The sequence below is a fragment of the Arachis ipaensis genome, chromosome B4, assembly GCF_059453495.1.
Source record: "Arachis ipaensis isolate K30076 ecotype BB chromosome B4, ASM5945349v1, whole genome shotgun sequence".
NCBI lineage: Eukaryota > Viridiplantae > Streptophyta > Magnoliopsida > Fabales > Fabaceae > Arachis > Arachis ipaensis.
Genome location: NC_142439.1, coordinates 48,040,160 through 48,058,739, shown reverse-complemented (window position 1 = coordinate 48,058,739; position 18,580 = coordinate 48,040,160). Strand labels below are relative to the sequence as shown.

At 39.1% G+C, this 18,580-nt stretch overlaps 1 non-coding gene across 1 annotated transcript; it reads right to left on the bottom strand.

Moving 5' to 3' along the window:
• Positions 1-4,193: 4,193 nt before the first annotated feature.
• Positions 4,194-4,300, bottom strand: LOC148567465 (small nucleolar RNA R71). Its single transcript, XR_015881489.1, has one exon. It is a non-coding gene; the product is annotated as a small nucleolar RNA R71 (small nucleolar RNA).
• Between the last annotated feature and the right edge of the window lie 14,280 nt (positions 4,301-18,580).

Here is an 18,580-nt window from a genome sequence, read left to right as displayed (position 1 = left end):
ATGAGCGGATATTTTATACGCTTTTTGGCATAGTTTTCATATAGTTTTTAATATATTTTGTTTAGTTTTTATAGGTTTTAGTGTTAAATTCACATTTTTTGGATTACACTTTGAGTTGTGTGTTTTTATGGAATTTTAGGTATTTTCTGGCTGAAATTGAGGAGCTAGAGCAGAAGTCTGATCCAGAGACAGAGAAAGCACTGCAGATGCTGTCCAGATTTGACCTCCTTGCACTCGAAAAAGCTTTTCTGGAGCTACAGAATTCCAAATGGAGCGTTCTCAATGACTATGGAAAGCTACCTTCTAGAGGTTTCCAGAAATGTATAATAGTTTGTACATTGCTTCGTATTAGAAGGCCCAAAACTGGCGTCCAACGCCAGTCTCCTGCCGCATTCCAGGTGTCCAGCGCCCACGGAACAAAGCCCAGTGTCCAAACACCCAGAGAGGACCCACCAGCCAGCGTGTCACGCCCTAGATACATCATAGCACATGGATCTCATCAAAGCTCAACCCAAATAATCACCAAATAGGCCCCAGAAGTGGATTTTAGCACTAAATAGACTGTTTTACCCTTACTAGTCATTAGTTTAGTATTTAACAGTTATTTTTCGCATATCATAGAGATTTTACACATGATATTCGAATTTACTTGTTTATCCTTTCAGTATGAGTTTTTAAACCTCCTAGGTTGGGGGGAGGAGCCCCACTGAGTCCTATGAATTAATAAAAGTATTACTGTTTTTCTTCGATCCGTGTTTGATTAATTCTAAGATGTATATTTGTTCTTCAACATGGTAAATAGAATGATCAGTGACTGATGCCAGGGCATTTTGGCCAGTTTCACTGACCTTTTCTTTACTATTTTTAGGGTAGTTTCATGCATTTCCTTAGGAAATAAGCTAGTTTTGGGTAGATATTCACTTACATCTTGATTCAAGCATACATTGTGCACTTTACATGATTTCATGAGGATTTTGCATGAATTTAAGGACAAATTGGATGTTGCATTTCCCATGACTTGGACTAGAACTTTGATGCACTTTATTGCTTGATTTCAGGACAAAGGAAGCAAAGAACAACCACATTAGTGGCTACGTCAGTTATACTAACGTTAACACTAATGTGGAATGGGAGTAACTTGCAAAGTTAATGAGAAAAGTGATTGCCAATAACGCTCTCGAAGCCATCATTGCCCACGTTAAGAGTCACGTTAACTAAGTTAACGTGAACTCTAACGTGGAAGAAAGGAAATGGAGCCAACGTTAGTGACACTTAACATTATCACTAACGTTGGACCAAGCTCATGAGTGGCCACGTTAGTCACCACGTTAACTTAGTTAACGTGGCCTCTAACATTAAGAAGAAAGGGGGGAAGCCAACGTTAGTGATATTCAACATTATCACTAACGTTGGTCAAGTCACACTAGGCCACGTTAACTCCCACGTTAACCTAGTTAACGTGGAAGCTAACGTGAGGAAACAAGGTGGTCGACAATGTTAGTGACACTAAACATTGTCACTAACGTTGGAAGGAACCCATACAAGCCCCAATGAGCCACGTTAACTCCCACGTTCCCACGTTAACTTAGTTAACGTGGAAGTTAACGTGAAGAAGGGAGGTGACGCCAACGTTAGTGACACCCAACATTGTCACTAACGTTGGAAGGAGCCCACACATGCCACCATGAGCCACGTTAACTCCCATGTTAACTTAGTTAACGTGGAAGCTAACGTGGATAAGTGAATGTTGAGCCAACGTTAGTGACACTCAACTTTGTCACTAACGTTGGAGATGGCTAGCATGGCCACGTTAGAAGCCACGTTAACCTAGCTAATGTGGACTCTAACGTGGGAGCTAAGGGGCACATTAGAACGTTAGTGACAATGTTAAGTGTCACTAATGTTCTCGAAGGTTGGCAAGCCTACGTTAAAAGAGACACGTTAACTAAGTTAACGTGGACTCTAACGTAGGGAAGGGGGAGGCTTCTCAATGTTATTGGGAAAATTGAGTCCCAACAACGTGCGCGAAGGACAAAGAGGCAACGTTAGTGGCAACGTTTGTGCCACTAACGTTGAGGTTAACGTGGCTCTTACTTGGGTAAGGAACATTAGTGAAAAAGTTGAATGTCACTAACGTTCTCGAACCCATATTTTTACTGAACGTTAACACCACTAACGTCCTGAGCAAAAGTCTCTACCCACTTCACACTTTCTCTCTCTAAGTAAAGCCAAGCCCAATGAAGAAGATAACTGCTTCAAACTCAAGATCCAAAGGCCCAAACCCAAGACTTGAAGAACCAACTAGAAGAGTAGAAGAGTAGTATATATAGGAGCAGCTTTGAATTAATTAAGGGAGTTGGAAAATATAGGGAGCCTCTGGGCATAGAATTACTCTCTGTATTTACTTTCTCGGCACTTCTAGTTTTCCTCATGTATTCTCCATCTTTGTTTTCATTTTCCAGAGCTATGAACAACTAAACCCCTTTCATTGGGTTAGGGAGCTCTGTTGTAATTTGATGGATCAATACTAGTTTTCATTATTCTTCTTCTATCTTTTCTCTTGATTTTACTTGAAAGCTTTCGATCTTCATCCCATTGGGTAGTTATCTTGCAAAAGAAGCTATTCATACTTGGATCTTTTCTGAACCTTGAAAGAGGAATGAAGAGATCAAGCTAGAAATGCTTTCTCATGCTGGACCAAATTGGGTTTGGATGGATATGTGACTATAATCTTCTCAACACTTGATTTGGGAAATGCATGTGGTATAATTAGTGACCATACTTCATCTCTTCTCATGAGCAATTGACCAAGGAATTGGCTATTGATCAAGATTTGAGAGATTGAATTACAAGAAATTGTAATTCAATCACTTAAGATTGCCAAGGAGATCAATGAGTGCATTGATTGAGGAAGAGATGAAAATAAAATTGATCCGGAGAATGCAACATCTCCTAAGCCCAATGAACTCCCAATTTCTGATCTTACCCATTCTCTTTAATTTCTGTTATTTACTCTTATGAGCAATTCCCCCATTCCCATTTACAATTCTGCAATTTACTTCAGTAATTTACTTTCAGTTCTTTAATTCTAGCATTTACTTTTTCCGTCATTTACCTTCCCGCTATTTTATTTCCTGCAATTCTAAACTCAAATCCTGGATTCTCTCAACTAGAACATTCCTCTAATTAAAGTTGCTTGATCAATCAATCCTTGTGGGATTCGACCTCACTCTATTGTGAATTTTTACTTGACGACAAATTCGGTACACTTGCCGAAGGAAATTTGTTAAGAGACAAGTTTTCCATGCATCAAGTTTATGGCGCTGTTGCTGGGGATTGATTGTGCATCAACAATGATTAGATTAGAGGATAACTAGATTGAGCATTTTATTTTTGTTTGATTTAATTTTCTGTTTGAGTCATTTACTTCGTGTTTTAGTTAAATTCTTCCCTCTCCCCTACTTTTCCTTTGTTATTTACCATTCATCTCACTAACCCACTAACTGTTTGATATATTGCATCACTCACACTAACAGTAATTCTGACAGATATACTTTCTGCACCTATTCTCTTTGCTTGTACTTGTTGGTTGTATGACAAGGAGAAGAAGCGGGGCTTCAACTTCCTTTGATTCTGAACCTGAGAGAACCTTCCTTAGACTAAGGAGGGAGGCAAGAGAAAAATGTGTAGTTGGTACTGAAGAAGAGGAGGAACACTTTGAGGAATACTTTGAACCAAACATGGAAGAAAACATGGAAAACCATCACGAAGAAGAGGCTCACAACCATGGCGGAAGAGGTTGAGCAAATCATGCTGGGGAGGATAGAAGAGTTTTAGGCTCTTACATCAATCCAAACCCAGGAAACTGTGGAAGTAGCATTCAAAATCCAACCATCCATGCCAACAATTTTGAACTAAAACCACAGCTCATCACCCTTGTTCAGAACAACTGTTCGTTCGGAGGAAGTGTCCAAGAGGACCCCAATCAACATCTAACCACCTTCCTAAGAACATGTGACACAGTGAAGTCTAATGGTGTTCATCCTGACGCCTATAGACTGCTCTTATTTCCATTCTCACTCAAGGATAAGGCAGCCAAGTGGCTGGAGTCTTTCCCAAGGGAGAGCATGACAACTTGGGAAGATGTGGTGAACAAATTCTTAGCAAGATTTTACCCTCCTCAACGAATCAATAGGCTGAGAGCTGAGGTCTAAACTTTGAGGCAACAAGATGGTGAGACTCTATATGAAGCATGGGAGAGGTTTAAAGACCTAACAAAGAGGTGCCCACCCGATATGTTCAATGAATGGGTGCAGATGCACATTTTCTATGAAAGGCTCTCTTATGAGTCAAAGAAGGCCGTAGACCATTCATCCGGAGGATCTTTGAACAAGAAGAAGACCATTGAGGAGGCCATAGATGTCATTGAAACAGTATCAGAGAACGACTACTTCTATGCTTCCGAAAGAGGGAACACAAGAGGAGTAATGGAGCTAAACAATGTAGATGCTCTGCTGGCCCAAAACAAGCTCATTACCCAGCAGCTGCCTGACCTCACCAAGAAGATGGAGAGGAACTAAGTAGCAGCAATCTCCACTTCATCAACAACCCAAGAAGGAGTGAATAAAGAAGCAGAGGATAGTCAGGAGCAAGCCAACTACATTGGAAATTCACCTAGGAAAAACCATGATCCATACTCCAAGACCTACAACCCTGGATGGAGGAATCACCCAAACTTTGGGTGGGGAAATCAACAAGACCAAAGCCTTGATCAAAGACGCCCGAATCCAAACAATGCAGCCACCCAACACTTCACATCTAGACCATATCAACACCCCCATAACAACACCTCTCCACATTCATATCAAGGCCAGAATAACCCTCCTCAGCCTGACCTATCATCATTTAATGAAAGAATCTCAAGGATTGAGAATCTACTTGAAGGCATAAGCAAGGAGATTCAAGACAACAAGGTGTTCAAGGAGGAAGTGCGAGCCAGTTTCAAGAACCAGGGAGACACAATCAAGAGGTTGGAATCTCAAGTGGGGTATCTCTCTGAGCAAATTCCCAAACCCACAGATGGATTCCCAAGTGACACAGAGAAGAATCCGAGAGGTGAAACAAAGAAAGTAAGATGGGAAGATTGCAAGATGGTCACTATAAGTGATAAGGAGACTGAGGACAAGCCAAGCAAGCTGTCAGAACAACCTGAAGATACCTCAGTAGAGGAGGGGGAAAAAGATTACCAAGAACCAGAAATTTCAAAACAGGAGCTGCTGAGACTCTATGCACCATTTCCCCAACTGCTCAATGGTGCTGTGGAGAAGAGAATATACTCAAGATTTCTTGACTTGTTTGCATCTTTGCATGTGAACATACCGTTCATCAAGACTATCCAACAAATGCCTGCATACATCAAGTATATGAAGGAGCTTCTTCCCAGGAAAAGCTCACTCAAGGGAGGCCAAACTATAGTGATGAACAAGGAGTGCAGTGCCCTCATTCAACCACAGTTGCCTACGAAAAGAAAAGATCCAGGGAGTTTTCATGTCCCCTGTGCCATAGGGGAAACAATGTTTGATAGAGCACTCTATGATTTGGGAGCAAGCATCAACTTAATGCCCTTGTCCCTGGTGAAGAGGCTGCAGATCAATGAGATATTACCCACAGATGTAGTCATCAGGCTGGCTGACAAAACTCAAAAACAAGCAAGAGGGGTGGTGGAAAATGTGTTGTTAAAGGTGGGGAAATACTTTCTTCCCACAGACTTTGTCATCTTGGACATGGAAGAGAGTCACACTCACCCAATCATATTGGGAAGACCATTCCTAGCTATAGCCAGTGCACTCATAGATGTGGAGCGAGGGGAGCTAATATTGAGGATCCATGATGAACGACTCAGCTTTAATGTCTTCAAACTCTCACAAGAAGCAGACCAAGAAAACAAAGAACCAAGCAATGATCATAATGAGATGCTGACACAGGAAACAAGCACTGAAGCACAACCAACACATCTGAGAACCCCACTAAATGATGAACAAGGCAAACAGCAATTGTCACAGCTCAAGGAGAAGCTGGAGGAACCTAAACCACCAGAGGCATGTGAAGACAACAACAAAATTCCCTTAGAAGAAGAAGTCGCCAAGAGCAAGGCGGCATCAAAAGGGACAAAGAAGAAGGTACCAAGGGGGTGGAGGAACAAGAAGATCCCTACGGAAGACTTCTCTCCAGGAGATAAAGTGATCTCAGCTTACTTCCCAGATATCCCCCCTAATCTCCCCACTGTACCATCTCAGCTACCTAAGGTCTTCACTATCAACAGAGTTCTCTCCTTGGAACATGTAGAGATCATTGATACAACCAATGGATATAAGTCCAAGGCAAGAGGGGAGGACTTGAAGCATTATCAACCTCCCTGATGAAGGAGAAACGTCAAGCTAGTGACGCTAAAGAAGCGCTTCATGGGAGGTAACCCATGTTTTATTAGCTTTTACTAGTGAATAAGTCAATATTCATGAATTCCAACCCAAACTTGGTGAAGTCCTTATATTGCAGTATATAGTGAAGAACAAGTTTGGTGTTCAAAGTGTGCCAAGATAGCATGAATGCAACAGAGAGCATTCTAGTCTTGGAGCTTTGAACAGAACTTTTCATGGTGCCACCAATGCGCATATAAGGATACACAGTTAGTTAATTAGTTGGATTTCATGAATAAACAAAATCTTTTCTTCTCTTTATTATTCTAGCCGTAAAAATTTAAATTGATTTTTTTTGTGATATTTCTTACTTTTCTTATTTGATCTTTATAGGGAAAGGAAAGGAGCATTGAAGGAGATTGATTGGACAATTTAATGAGAAAGGTTCGGCCACTTCATGAAGAGGGTACTACACACGTGCCTCAAGGGAGAATGCATTGGGAATGGTTGCCATGCAACATTGGAGGAAGAACAAACTTGGAAACTGAACCAACTCCATCATAAAGTTGGTAATCCTCGTGCTTACTCCATACAAAATCCCATCCGTTCATCATACACCAACCCCATCAATCCACACCTTTCATCTCTTCATCACTTCTCTATATAAGTGGATCCAATCTGCACCATCTCTATATTCGAAATTCATATCCCTTGCACTTCACTTTCCAGCAACTAGTTCTTCAACTTCCCACTCTCTAAATCTCACATTTCTTCCCTTCACTACACCCTTTTCGCATTAACTTCATTCATGGCATCATCAAGCTCCAAAAGGCAGAAGAGGAAGGAACCAATGGAGAACATTCCTTTCGACGAGAAGAGATTCAAGACTGCCTTCCATGAACGAGAATTTGAGCGGATAAAGCTCAAAAAGATACTGCCCGAGTTAACCTTCCAAATCAATGAAGACGACTGCCCATAGATTCGGGAGAAGATTGAAGAAGGAGGGTGGCAAATGCTCACCATTCCAGAGGGAAAGATCAATGCAAACCTCATCAAAGAGTTCTACGCAAATGTGGTCAGAGAAGACAAAACCAGGGCCCCAACCTTCAAAAGCTATGTAAGAGGAAAGGAGGTGGACTTCAGCCCAAATGCTATAATAAGAACTCTTCACTTGAAATCACCACATTTTGATGAGCCCAGCTATCATGAAAGGATAAGTAAAAGCCAAGACAATGATGAGCTTACTGAGATCGTGACTAACATCTGTGTTATAGCAGCTGACTGGGAGAGGTATGGAGATGGGAGACCCCGGTTCATCAAGAGGGGAGACCTTAGCCCAGAAGCCAAGGGGTGGTTTGAACTCGTGAGGAAGTCTATTCTCCCAGCTGCAAATAATTTAGAGGTAAATATTAATCGAGCAACTATGGTACATTACCTAGTACAAGGTGGAGAAATCAATGTGCATGAACTTAAAGCTGAGGGAATTCAAGATTCAGCTGAGAAGCTTGAATCAGGTGCCAGGCTTTGGTACCCCAGCACCATTCTCTGATTGTGCACAAAGGCCAAGGTGGTCTTTGAGGATAGCAATCCAGACTGGGTGAACCCTGGGAGGCTAATGACAACCCAGCGTATGGCCTATACTACACCTGCTCAGCAACAAAGAAGGCCACAAATAGGGAAACTAAAAGCAAAAGAAGGAGCTCACCAAGAGGAGTCTCATCCGGAAGAATATCAATAAGGAGAGCATCATTAGCCAGCCGACTTGAATATGAATCACCTTCTAAGAGCTATTGAAGATTTGGGGATGAGACATATGGAAGGACAAGAGCAAATACTAAACCGGATGAGCCAACAAGAAGAGTGGCAGAAATAACAAATGGAGCAGCAACAGGAACAATACTCCCAACCCACTCAAACCATCCACCAAGTTACTGAGAGGCAAGAACGTCAAGATAAGCATTTGCAGGAACTCAATCAGTGACAAATAGCCCAGATAAAAGCATTCAATGAGTTCACTGTACTTAATGAAGGGCGGCAACTACATAGGGAGGAGTTCAACGTCAACACTCAAGCCAAGTTGAACTACATGTCCAGTAATATGCATCATGTACACTATGCCATCCCTACATATGATGAGGTCCAAAAAGATTTTGTAGAACAAGAAGAGAAGAAGGTGAAACAGCAGAAGGAAATACTCAAGAAGAAGATGGAAGATGGTGGTTTCTGGAAAAAGCTGCTTGGAAAAGGCAAGGGAAGTGGGAGCACAAGCAATCAAGAAAAACACCAGGAGGACAAGCAAGCAGGAGAGCATGGGCAACCACATGAGTAAAAGGCGGTGGAGTTCCTTCTTTGGTCCATCTTTCTCTATGCTCTAAATAAGGAAGATCTTGTATGAAATAGAACTTGCTTCCATGTTAGTTTAAATTTTTTTTTCTGTCTTTTAAGTTTTTGTTGAAAAGGTCTATGTTTGCTAGTCTTTATGTTACTACATCATCTCCTTACTTACTTGTATGCCTGTCCCTTTGAATCAAATGAAAAGAGAATGAGTGTTTTTAAGAGACCAGAGTAGAGTTCATACTATGGAATAAGTTCATGAGTTTATGGTATAGTCATAAGTTAGTGACGTTAGGATTTTTGCCAGTAAAAAATGTCATAAAAACAGTCGCGTTGTAGATATAGTCTCTAAACCGACAAAAATCCCTTCGTACAAACGTTTTCGTTGTCACAAGTAACAAACCCCTTTTAAATTGATAACCGAGTATTCAAACCTCGGGTCGTCTTCTCAAGGAATTGCAAGGAAGTATGTTCTTATTATTGGTTATGAAGATTGTAAATTGGGGTTTTGGAAGTAAGGTGGGAATATGTTATATGACAAGTAAAATAAAACAATAATAATAAAATCTCTTGGCAAGGTATAGGAAATTGGAAGTCCAGACCAAGTTATCCTTATCAATGAAAATGAAAATTGAATCTTAATTTCACTTAGTTAACTCTTACTTAAAGCAGAGGAAGGTCAAGTGACTAATTAGTTTGATCTTCAAATCCTAGTTAATTCCTAAGAAAAGATCGGGATTATTGAAGCTCAGTTCAATTAGCAAAGATAACAATTAACAATTATGCTGTTAAGTTGGATAACTCCTGAGTTATTAATTTCTTAACCAAAGCCAAGAATGTAGAAAGCTAAATTAAAATCACAAATATCTGGAATACCTCAGATAAAATACATTCCAAGTAGTAAAATCTAACATGTAAAAGTTCATAAGCCAATTGGGCAACATAAGTCAAATACAAATAAAAGCATTAGAGTATCTGAAAGTAAAAGAGAAATATGAATTAAAGAAACATTGAACCTGGGATTCAGAGGCACTCCTAAAACTAAGAGAAATCCTAAATAATAATCCTAAGAGAGAGGAGAGAACCTCTCTCTCTAAAAACTACATCTACTCCTAAAATTGTGAATATGAGAGCCTCCTTATGAATGGATGCATTCCCCCACTTTATAGCCTCTAATCTGTGTTTTTTGGGCCGCAAATTGGGTCAGAAACAGTACAGAATTCGCTGGTTTCGAATTTTAATGCGCTGATTTCTGTCACTACGACGCGGCCGCATGGATCACGCGGTCGCGATGCCTAGCGTCAGGGGAACTATAGCATATTATATATCAAATCGAAGCCCCGGACGTTAGCCTTCCAACGCAACTGGAACCGCGTCATTTGGACCTCTGTGGCTAAAGTTATAGCCGTTTGAGTGCAGAGAGGTCAGGCTGGACAGCTTAGCAATTTCTCCAACTTCTTGCATTCCTTCCACTTTTGCATGCTTCCTTTCCATTCTCTAAGCCATTCCTGCCTTATAATATCTGAAAACACTTAACACACATATCAAGGCATCTAATGGTAATAAGAGAGGATTAATAATAAGCAAATATAAGATCAAAGAAGCATGTTTTCAATCAAAGCACATAATTAGGAAGGCAAATGTAAAACCATGCAAATAGTATGAATAAGTGGGTAAAGAGTAGATAAAAACCACTCAATTGAGCACAAGATAAACCATAAAATAGTGGTTTATCAACCTCCCCACACTTAAACATTAGCATGTCCTCATGCTAAACTCAAGAGAAGCTATAAAGATGAAGAGGAATGGTATGAAATGCAACCTATGAATGCAACTACATGCTAAATGCTTTGACTTACTTGGTTAAGAGTAAATAAGTTCTCCAAGACAAATACAAACCAATTTCCACTAATTCAAATCATACAATAAAAAGCAAGTGAACTTGTAAGAAGACAGCTCATGAAAGCAGGGAACATAGAATTTAAGCGTTGAACCCTCACTAGAAGTGTATATCACTCTAATCTCTCAAGTGGATAGGGTAATTCACTCTAGTCTTCTCTAATCATGCTTTCTAAAAATTTGTTCTTCATCTAACCAATCAACAAAATTTAGTATACCAATGCAAACATCATGAGGTCTTTTCAAGGTTGTAATCGGGCTAAGGTAAAGGTGAGGATATATATATGGTTAAGTGAGGTATGAATTGAATCTTTAATTAACCTAAACTTTCACCTAACATACATATACTCTATGTAATTCTAATTCATGCCTAGCTACCCAAAATTCCCACTTTTGTATAATTCCCATACTCATGTACCAAATTTTTCTTTTTAATTTATCACATGTGCATTGATTTTTCATTAACTTAACATTGGGGTAATTTTGTCCCCTTATTTATTTATCTATATTATATATTTTTTTTTCTTTTTCTCTTTCTTTTTTTTTTTTTGAATCATAAAAGCAAACATAACTTATCAATACACATAGATTCTTCATTATTTTTCTATTTTGGTTTTTCATGAGTAGGTTCCCAAATTCCTAATATTCAAATAAATTAAAAACATGTTACATTCCCTTATCAACCCATGTTCCCACAATTTCCCCGCACTTAATTGATGCACAATCTCTAACTTAAGCTAACCAAAGATTCAATTTGGGATAATTAATTTGTTTTTCTGCTTAAGGTTAATAATGTGGTTATAGAACAAGAGGGGATTAAAAGCTCAAGGGGCTAACAGAGGTGATGTAAAAGGTAAGCTTATTTGGGATAAGTGAGCTAAAATCAAACAATGGCCTCAATCATATGCAAGCATGTAAACACACTAAATATTGGACATATAGAATGGAACAAAAAAATAGATTACAATCATAGAGAAGGAAACACACAGGAATAAAATATTTATGGTTAAATAATGTAACCATGTAAATAAGCTCAAAGTCTCACAGGTTGTGTGTTTTTTGGCTCAAAAACTATGTTCCAAATATAACTTCAAACAAGTTTAACACAAAAATTTTGGTTTTAAATTAGTGAAAATTTTCAAAAAATAGGATCTTAAGAAGAAACTTATTATTTTAACCAAGCAGTAACTAAATGCAAAAATCAAATAAACATGCAATTAAATATGCAAATGCAACAATTAACAAGGAAAATAAAATATTGGTGTTTGAGACAGGAAAGTACTAACCTATGGAGATCGGTATCGACCTCCCCACACTTAAAGATTGCACCGTCCTCGGTGCATGCTGAGATGTGCAGGTGGACGGGTTGTTTCAACTGACGCTTTTCTCATCAAGGAATGTGCGTAGGAACTTGTTTGTCTTTCCCATATAAACGTCTTCCGGTTCTCTTCTTGGTGGCCATCCTAAAAGAACAAGGGAAGGAAAGTAACCCAAAGCAAAGATAGAAAACAAATAAAACATGGGTTGGTTAATGCCAAAAGTGAGGGTCTCGATTACATGGTAGCTACAACATGCAAGTGAGAAAACAATAGAAGCACATGGCATACTAGTGGTGCAAAATATTACAACAATGAGGGAGAGAGTGTGAGTAAGGAGAGATAATATAAATTCATATCAATGTAAAAGTAATACAGGTATAAAACATTGGCATTGATATAAATAATATTACCTATTCAAAATAAAACAAGTCACTAAGCATCAAGAAAATATCAGAAAAGATGTAACAGTTGAATAAGAATATTTGAACACCAATAATAATTTTAGAAAAATAAAAATATGCAATGAATGAAAGTATGCAAATAAATAAAATGAAAGTGAAAAAGAATGAGAAGTAGAAAAAGAAAGTGAGAAAGGAGAGAGAAGGAAGAAATTAGGATTAGAAGAGAAAAGATAAGAAAATTGGCACTAATCTGGATAGGTTGTGCGACGCTGGCGACGCGGTTGCGTGGGTGACGCGGTCGCATGGTGCGCGATAAGGTTGGGTGACGCGGACGCGTGGGGCACGCGATCGCATGACTTGATTTGTGCTAGTGGCGCGAGTGCAGCCTCGCGGTCGCACAACTCTCTGTTCAAAACTTAGTATTGCCAAAATCCTGGGTGACGCGATCGCGTGGTCGACACGATCTCGCGGGTGGCCTTTTTCTTAAAATGACGCGGCCGCGTGGGGCACGCGGTCGTGTGGGAGGGCTTGGGCTGCTAGCACGAGTCCAGCCCAACTCCAGCACAACTTTCGGCCATGCACCCTTTTTACGCCGATTTCAGGTCACGCGGCCGCGTGGGTGACGCGGTCGCGTGGGAGGCTATTATTCCCATATGACGCGGTCGCGTGGGGTGATTTGTGCCATTGGCACGCCTCCAGCGCTGCTCCTGCGTAACTCTCTGTTCGTTTTTATTTTTCTCCCCTCTCCTTGCGACGCGGACGCGTCGCTGATGCGGTCGCGTCGCGTGCTCGCTTTTTTTTTTTTTAAATCTGAAAAATGCAGAATGTAGTGTTAATATGAATGTGATGCAAAACTCCAGGTTCAATATAACAAAATAAAATAAAATTCAAAAATAAATAAAACTAAGTAATGAAAAGGGAACGATCATACCATGGTGGGTTGTCTCCCACCTAGCACTTTTAGTTAAAGTCCTTAATTTGGACATTTGGTGAGTTCCCTATTATGGTGGCTTATGCTTGTATTCATCCAGGAATCCCCACCAGTGTTTGTACTTCCAGTAACCTCCGGGGTCCCAAACTAAGCATGTAAAGCCCTTAAGAAGCTTCAAACAGATTCTTAGGCTCCCGGGGTGACAATTGTCATAGCAGATTCCAGGATCCCAAATCTTACTTTTACACCCATTCATGTCGGGATCTGTATTTTTCCAACTGGGTGATAAGTGATTTGAATTCTCACTGCAGCTACCAAACAGCGTCCTAGACCCATTCAGTTGAGCTCCAGACCAACCTTTACGTTTAAACTTAAAGCTTCCAACCATGATGAACCTTGCAGGACAATTCTTATCATTGGCCATCTTCCTATTACTCTTAATGCGACAAAGAGCTCTAAGTTGACCATCCGTCTCCAGTAGCCCATATTCAAGTGGGATTAGAAAGCTATGGGATATGAATTTTACCCACTTGAATGTTGTGAAGGATGATGGCAACTTAGGGGGAAGGGTTTCCAACAACTTTGGCAAGGTAATTTCAAGCTCCACTCCCTTGTGCTCTTCTTTGACATCCTCTACCTCTTGATCAACCTCTACAAAATCTTCAACCATGATCTGCCTTGGAGGTTGTACGCTCTTCTCAACATCAACATCAAACACCGTGGAAGGAGGCTCTGTGATTGGACTTTCCAATGGAGATTTAGCATCTCGCAAGTCTTCAACCACTTTTTCCTCTTTAATAATTACTGCTTTGTCCAGTAGTTTTAATATAAAATCGTATTCATCCTTGATGATTTTCTTTCCATGACGACTCTTTTCAACTATTCTTTCATTATCAAGGGTCTTTACTACCTTCACCTTTAGGGCCTCCTCTAGCTCTTTATGAAGTATGGATTCGCGAAGATGATTCCTTCTTTCCTGTTCCATATCAATAGCATAATTGGGATCATCTTGCTCTTGGATTGATGGATGTGGGTGCTCTTCCATGGATGGTGGTGATGGGATGGAGAGATTATTCTGTGGTTGACAAGGAAGTGCACTAGAGCTTGAGGGTTGATTGTTGAAGGTAATTGGTGGTCTGATTTGGGTGAAGAGAGCTTGTATAGTAGAGTTTAGATTGGCAAGTACTTTCTCCATGGAGGTTTGGGGTGGATCTATGTATGGTTCATTTGGTTCATAAGGTGGTTGGTATGGTGGATGTGGGTTAGGGTCATATGGAGGTGAATGGTGGAAAGAGGCTTGTGAGTATGGTGGTCCAAAGTCATGTTAAGGAAAGGGTTCACAGGCATATGGTGGTGGTTGTTGATAGTTCACTGGAGGTGGTTGTTGCCAAGAGGGTTGATCAAATCCTTGTGGCTCCTCCCATTTTTTATTGTTCCAACCTTGATGCCTGTTCTCATTGTAATTTCTTCTTCCTGCAACATTATTGTAACCAGACTCATAGCCAAAGGGGTGAGAGTTCATAGCAGCAAAATAAAAATTATAAATGAAAATAAAAAATAAATTTAAATTAAAAGGTTATTTAAATTTTGAATTTGAAATTTGAAATTTTGAAATTTGAATTTTGAAATTAGAATTTTAAATTTTTGAAATTTGGATTTTTGAAATTTGAAATTTGAAATTTAAAAATTTTTAAATTTAAATTTTAAAAATTTTTAAATTTGAATTTTGAATTTTGAATTTTGAAATAAGATAAGATAAGATAAAAATTTTAAAAATAAAATTCTGAATTTTTTTTTTGAAAAAATTAGTTAAAAATATTTTTAAATTTAATGAAGAAAGAGAAAAACAATAATATGACACCAAATTTTAAATTTTTAGATCAAAATGAAGAAAACAACTAAGAATAGCTTGAAGGTCAAGATGAACGTGAAGAACAACTTGAAGATCAAGATGAATACTAAGAACAAATTTTTGAAAAAAAAATTTTTTTTTAATAACTAAATAAAAACAAATAACCTCTTAATTTAAGAAAAAGCAAAAATAAAAACAAAAATAAAAACAAATAAACAAGCAAAAGAAAAATATTTACAATAACCAATAATAAGGCATACGTTTGCAATTCCCCCGCAACGGCGCCATTTTGACGTTAGGATTTTTGCCAGTAAAGAATGTCATAAAAACAGTCGCGTTGTAGATATAGTCTCTAAACCGACAAAAATCCCTTCGTACAAACGTTTTGGTTGTCACAAGTAACAAACCCCTTTTTGAATTGATAACCGAGTATTCAAACCTCGGGTCGTCTTCTCAAGGAATTGTAGGGAAGTATGTTCTTATTATTGGTTATGAAGATTGTAAATTGGGGTTTTGGAAGTAAGGTGGGAATATGTTATATGACAAGTAAAATAAAATAATAATAATAAAATCTCTTGGCAAGGTATAGGAAATTGGAAGTCCAGACCAAGTTATCCTTATCAATGATAATGAAAATTGAATCTTAATTTCACTTAGTTAACTCTTACTTAAAGCAGAGGAAGGTCAAGTGACTAATTAGTTTGATCTTCAAATCCTAGTTAATTCCTAAGGAAAGATTGGGATTATTGAAGCTCAGTTTAATTAGCAAAGATAACAATTAACAATTATGCTGTTAAGTTGGATAACTCCTGAGTTATTAATTTCTTAACCAAAGCCAAGAATGTAGAAAGCTAAATTAAAATCACAAATATCTGGAATATCTCAGATAAAATACATTCCAAGCAGTAAAATCTAACATGTAAAAGTTCATAAGCCAATTGGGCAACATAAGTCAAATACAAATAAAAGCATTAGAGTATCTGAAAGTAAAAGAGAAATATAAATTAAAGAAACATTGAACCTGGGATTTAGAGCACTCCTAAAACTAAGAGAAATCCTAAATCCTAATCCTAAGAGAGAGGAGAGAACCTCTCTCTTTAAAAACTACATCTAGTCCTAAAATTGTGAATATGAGAGCCTCCTTATGAATGGATGCATTCCCCCACTTTATAGCCTCTAATATGTGTTTTTTGGGCCGCAAACTGGGTCAGAAACAGTCCAGAATTCGCTGGTTTCGAATTTTAATGCGCTGATTTCCTTCATTGCGACACGGCCACATGGATCACGCGGTCGCGTCATCTAGCGTCAAAGGAACTATAGCAGATTATATATCAAATCGAAGCCCCGGATGTTAGCTTTCCAACGCAACTGGAACCGCGTCGTTTGGACCTCTGTAGCTAAAGTTATAGCCGTTTGAGTGCAGAGAGGTCAGGCTGGACAGCTTAGCAATTTCTCCAACTTCTTGCATTCCTTCCACTTTTGCCTGCTTCCTTTCCATTCTCTAAGCCATTCCTGCCTTATAATATCTGAAAACACTTAACACACATATCAAGGCATCTAATGGTAATAAGAGAGGATTAATAATAAGCAAATATAAGATCAAAGAAGCATGTTTTCAATCAAAGAACATAATTAGGAAGGCAAATGTAAAACTATGCAAATAGTATGAATAAGTGGGTAAAGAGTAGATAAAAACCACTCAATTGAGCACAAGATAAACCATAAAATAGTGGTTTATCAGTTAGCTAAGTTGGTTCAACCATAAGGTGGGAGGACAACTGTCTGTAATGAATACTATGCTTGAGACACACCCCATGAGACTAGCTAAATAAGAAGATCCTAATAAGAAAAAGGGAAAGAACAATCAAAGTTGAGGAATAAAAGAAAAAGAGTAAGCAATAAGGCTAGGCACCAATGGTTTTAATCTTGAGGCATGTGTCTGTGGTGTTCCTGTGTGAGGGATCTACTTGGATGAATAAGCTCTTAGGGGTGCCTTATCACTTGGTAACTTGGGTTAACTAACTCGGGATTATCAGCTGAAAGTCCACTATCAAGAGTAACCCTCACTACAGAGCATTTGGTAACCCTAAGAGGTGCTGGAGACCAAGGTCTCAAGAAAAGAAAATAAATAAACTATATACCTGTGGTGTGTATGTATGGGGGAGAGACTTGAGCAAGTAAGTCCTTAGGGGTGCTTCAACACCTAGCACCTTGAACCAACTGGTTCGGAAGTGTTGGCTGAAACCTTATTTTAAAGAGTTGCCCCCTTACAGAACACTTAGCCTAAGAACACAAATAAGCCCTGAAATAACAACAAAAGGATCAATAAATAAAAGTTTCATGGGATGCAATCACAGTGAGTATTCTAGGACATGATAAAGGTCTGAAAGCCAGGAATGAACCTAAGTTGCTATGCATGAAACCACCATAAAACCAGAGACATGACTTCCACAAGAATGACTCATTTCTCTTGGCATTCCATTCATCACTCTCTTGTTCCAGTACTTGCTTAGGGACAAGCAAGCTTTAAGTTTGGTGTTGTGATGCCAGGGCATTTTGGCCAGTTTCACTGACCTTTTTTTTACTATTTTTAGGGTAGTTTCATGCATTTCCTTAGGAAATAAGCTAGTTTTGGGTAGATATTCACTTATATCTTGATTCAAGCATACATTGTGCACTTTACATGATTTCATGAGGATTTTGCATGAATTTAAGGACAAATTGGATGTTGCATTTCCCATGACTTGGACTAGAACTTTGATGCACTTTATTGCTTGATTTCAGGACAAAGGAAGCAAAGAAGAACCACATTAGTGGCTACGTCAGTTACACTAACGTTAACACTAACGTGGAATGGGAGTAACTTGCAAAGTTAATGAGAAAAGTGATTGCCAATAATGCTCTCGAAGCCATCATTGCCCACGTTAAGAGTCACGTTAACTAAGTTAACGTGAACTCTAACGTGGAAGAAAGGAAATGGAGCCAACGTTAGTGACACTTAACATTATCACTAACGTTGGACCAAGCTCATGAGTGGCCATGTTAGTCACCACGTTAACTTAGTTAACGTGGCCTCTAACGTTAAGAAGAAAGGGGGGAAGCCAACGTTAGTGATATTCAACATTATCACTAACGTTGGCCAAGTCACACTTGGCCACGTTAACTCCCACGTTAACCTAGTTAACGTGGAAGCTAACGTGAGGAAACAAGGTGGTCGACAACGTTAGTGACACTAAACATTGTCACTAACATTGGAAGGAACCCATACAAGCCCCAATGAGCCACGTTAACTCCCACGTTAACTTAGTTAACGTGGAAGTTAACGTGAAGAAGGGAGGTGACGCCAACGTTAGTGACACCCAACATTGTCACTAACGTTGGAAGGAGCCCACACATGCCACCATGAGCCACGTTAACTCCCACATTAA